This window comes from Pseudophryne corroboree, chromosome 5 (assembly GCF_028390025.1).
Source record: "Pseudophryne corroboree isolate aPseCor3 chromosome 5, aPseCor3.hap2, whole genome shotgun sequence".
In the NCBI taxonomy this organism is placed as follows: Eukaryota; Metazoa; Chordata; class Amphibia; order Anura; family Myobatrachidae; genus Pseudophryne; species Pseudophryne corroboree.
Genome location: NC_086448.1, coordinates 115879939 through 115884437, shown reverse-complemented (window position 1 = coordinate 115884437; position 4499 = coordinate 115879939).

Here is a 4499-nt window from a genome sequence, read left to right as displayed (position 1 = left end):
GGCACGTTCCACTGTGAAATAGAGTGAAAAGCCCTCAGATCCAAACGCATCCCTGAGCCATTGTTCAAGAAACTCTTCAGGAGACGAGCCCTCCTCTTTTTCGGGCAGGCTAATGAAGCGAATATTATTGCGCCGTAAGCGACCCTCCAAATCAGTCAGTTTTTTACGCACCCCACCAGTATAACTATATATATAGCAGTATGGTACAGTAGTCCACTGCTCTACTTACCTCTGTGTCGTCAAGTATACTATCCATCTATACCTGTGGTGCATTTCAGTTTTGCACAGTTTGCTGACCACCAGTATATACATCAGTCATCTGAGATTCCAAAGCGTTGGTTCGCCTCCCCAGTGGAGTGATAGTATCCTCGACAGTGGAGATACGAGTCTCAACCTCTCCAACTCTCTCTCTTACCCGCTGAAGGTCTTGATGAATAATAGAAAGATCAGCCTGCACCTGCCCAATCTTATCAGCCAGGCGAGCCTCACTAGCAGTCACGGCATCCAAGACTCTTTGAAGAGCAGCGTCTTGTGTCTCAGAGGAAGCAGAACTGTTTGCGGGAGATGGGGACGAGGCCTCAGACCGCCCATCCTCAGCCCGCTGCCGTTGAGAAGCAGGATTTCGGACAAACCTCTCCAGCGTACCCGCCGCAGCAGTTTGCTGGCGGCCCTTCACCATTTTGGATAACACGATGTCTCAGCACCAGACCAGTAATATGTAGCAATGCAAGTGCAGGCAAATATGGAGTGATCCAGAAATACGGAGGGTGCAACTATAGCAAAAGTAAAAAATATCACAATATTAAAGTCACAATAGGTGAAGAATATATATATATATATATATATATATATATATATATAGATAGGAACAGAACCTTCCGGTTGTACCACTCGGTGCAGAATTATTGGTCCAGATAACAGCAAGCAAGGCACAGTGGACCAAGCAGCATCCCACGAGTATGTCCCACAAAATGGCCGCCGTCACTTTAACAAGGCACACAGGGCCAATTCCTACTGTATGGAATCCAGGTCAGGAATAGGGACACTGACTCCCAATTGGAGGTAGCTGTCAGGAGGCACCCCAGCAAGTAAGGAAGGATATGGGGGGGGGGGGCAGAGGTGCATATAATGTAGAGAGCACCCGGCTCAGGTCTGCCGCACAGCCCCTACTGGCTCCAACTCCCGCAGCAGCAGCCCGGCTCTCCCTCCACCCCAGATGTGTCCTGGCAGGGCTAAGCAGGTGCAGTGAGGCAGAAACAGGGGGGTGAGAGAGCGGGCAGCATACAGGCGAGAGAGCAGGCAGCGGGATGAGGGGAAGGTGCGCAAAGAACCCGCGCCTGGTGCCCACACAGCGGAGCTCAGCAACGCCCACCCGATCAGCTCCCTCGGCTCAGCATGTCCTGGCAGGTTACAGCAGGCAGCGGAGAGACGCGGACATCCGGAGGTGAGGGGAGTGCGAGGCGGCAGCGTCCCACGTGAGCCCAGCGTGCCTCAGAGTGGTCACAACAAGCGGCTCCCAGCTCAGTGATTCCAGCCTCAGGGCAGCCCAAAGTGGTTCCAGGCAGGGCACCCAGCTTCAAATCAAGTATGGCCTGCAAAGCAGCCCCAGGGGGAGAAGCAGGATTTAAGTGCAGGATATGGTAGCTGGAGAGCTGCACAACGTGTGTGCTACTCCATGCTCATCTTGGCCATGCCCCCCCCAGTCCCCCTTTTTTACACATTAGGCAGGCAGAGTCCCCCTTTTTTTTACACATTATGGCAGCTGGGAGAGACGTCATCAGCCCTCACAGAAGTGCTGCTGCACAGTGTAACCCCTTCTCCGTGTATGCGCCCAGCACGTAGCGGGGAAAGGGAGGCGGGAGGGAGTGATGAATGCTGGTGCTACGTTCCCTGTCCGTGCTGCGGGGAGGAACAGAGGTGCTGTACTCATCACAGGCGCCTCAGGATCACGGTTGGCTGTTGGAGATGCAGCGGTTCACGACTATCCCTGCACTCCCCTGCTGCACGTGAAAAAGCCCACCGAACGCGGCTCTGCAGGAGAGAGAAACCTGGTGTTCCTGCTGAGGGCCAGCTGCTGCCTCGACGAGGCTGAAGTTAGCTGGGAGGTTGGAGGAGAAGGAGAGCGCCGGCCGCCACTGCTGCACTTCCAGCTCTGGTCTTCCTTGGCTCCCCCCCCCCCCCCCCCCGGTGCTGCTTGCTGCGAGGACACAGGATCCCAGGGTTGATCGCCGGTCGCGGGACACTCCCACCGCCAGCAGCAGGTGAGGAGTAAGGTGGGGAATGAAGGGAGGGGAGCTTACTGTCCCGACGCCTCGTATGGGTGATTGGATAGCGGATCCAGCGCTGGATCCGCTGTCCAATCATTTCTGCCTTGATGACAGGGATGTGCTTTGATGTGGGCTGAAAGCCTGTCCCTGTCAGCGAGGCACTTTATATAGGTGCTGCTTTCTTCCCTTTTTTCAATGGGCTTTTACAGCCCAGTGCTTGACCCCGCCCCCCCGCTCTATCCCCGTTACCATTGTCTACGGGAGGAACTGCTATCAGTGCCTCCCAAACTAATTTAATGAGTTAAAATTATTAGAATAAAATAAAGAAGATACTTATGACACAGAATATGTGTCATAAGTATCTTCTTTGTATTATTTTAATAATAAATCACATGTGAGACACTGCCTCCCCTGACTGCACGTCCCTGGTGTCTTACCTCACTCATGGAGATGGCCCATGTTATGGGAGTGCTGCGAGCATGTTGGTTAACGGGACTGCGTATACAGACTTTCAACGGGTGTAGTATGTTATGCCTGCAGACGGGCTCCCAGCGGCCAGCATACCGGCACCGGAATCTCGACCGCCAGCATACCGACAGCAGGGCGAGCGCAAATTAGCCCCTTGCGGGCTCGCAATGGGAACGGTGGCGTGCGACGTGCGCCACGCTATCTATTTTCCCTCCAGGGGGGTCGTGGAACCCCAAGAAGGAGAAAAGCTGTCGGTATGGCGGCGATTGGGATTCCGGTGCCGGTATGCTGGTCGTCGGGAGCCCAGCCGCCGACAAACTGAAGTCCACCCCTTTCAACCTCTCACATAGAAGACCATACTTGAATGGAGAAACTGCACCTGCCACAAGGCTGGTACAAGTTTTGATGGTGCATCCAAAGACTGACCAATTGATATTACAGGGTGTATGGAAGCGCAGAGTAGGCATCTCAGTCTTTGCACATTCAAACGTGTGGATGTATACAGGGGCGGATTGGGATGGAAAACCAGCCCAGGAAATTTCTGTAAGCAGCCCTAATGGAAGCACAGTCCGCTGAGGGGGTGGGGTCTGCTGAAGGGGGCAGGATCTCTCCTCATAGGGTCTGTTTCTGAGTTGGACCAAGTCACGGCCTTCCTTCCGCCTTTTGCTGCAGTTACAGCTGCAACTTTATTGTAATGCCGCACTGCTACAAAACCTTTCCCTGGTATACAACTGTGCTTGTGAGTATGCAATGACGCCCAATGTCAATATCTAGAGATGGTGCAATCATGCTTTGTGCGTCGTAGGATGCCACCATTAGTCACCAGTGTGAGCAATGCCCAATGTCGGACTCCGGAAAGGTAAGCATTTAAAAATGGGTGCAGTGTGTGTTGTCTGGGACCCCTGGATTCAGGTGTCCGAGTGCACTGCCAACATTGCATCCATTATAGAAACGCCAGTGGGTAATAGAGACATGGTAAGGCAGGGAAAGGAGTTGTCAGAGAGACAGAGGGTAATAGAGACATGGTAAGGAAAAGGAGTTGTCAGAGAGACAGAGGGTAATAGAGACATGGCGAGGGAAAGGAGGTGTCAGAGAGACAGAGGGGGTGATAGAGACAGACACGGGGTGGGGGGAGGTGTGAGAGAGACAGAGGGGGTGATAGAGACAGACATGGGGTGGGGGGAGGAGTCAGAAAGACAGAGGGGGTGATAGATACAGACACGGGATGGGGGGAGGTGTCAGAAAGACAGAGGGGGTGATAGAGAAACAGATGCTGAGGGAGAGGAGGTGTCAGAGAGAGAGACGCAAAACAAACATGGGGAGAGGAAGAAGTCAAGGCTGGGCTGGAGAAATAGCAGACAAACTGGTATCTCATCACTTACCCCCTCTTTTACTGCCACTGGCCGTTCCCAGTGCAGTTCAGATAGGCTCCACATCACACATCTGTAGGGTGGTGCTGGTAGAGTCCGTGGCCGTGCTGCAATTTCAGTGCTTGAAACAGGCAGGGCCAGGGAGGAGCAAGGCAAGTGTAGAGGCAGGGGAGGGACCACAGCCATACATATGTACCACAAATGCTGCCTGCAGTGTAACCAAAGGCAGGCGGTGCTTCAGAATGACTGTCATTGTTTTTCACAGAGTGCTGCCAACTATGAGAGAGAGAGAGAGAGAGAGAGAGAGAGAGAGATGTATATAGATAGATAGATAGATAGATAGATAGATAGATAGATAGATACAGTCAGTGGCTTGCCTTTTTATCATTTACAC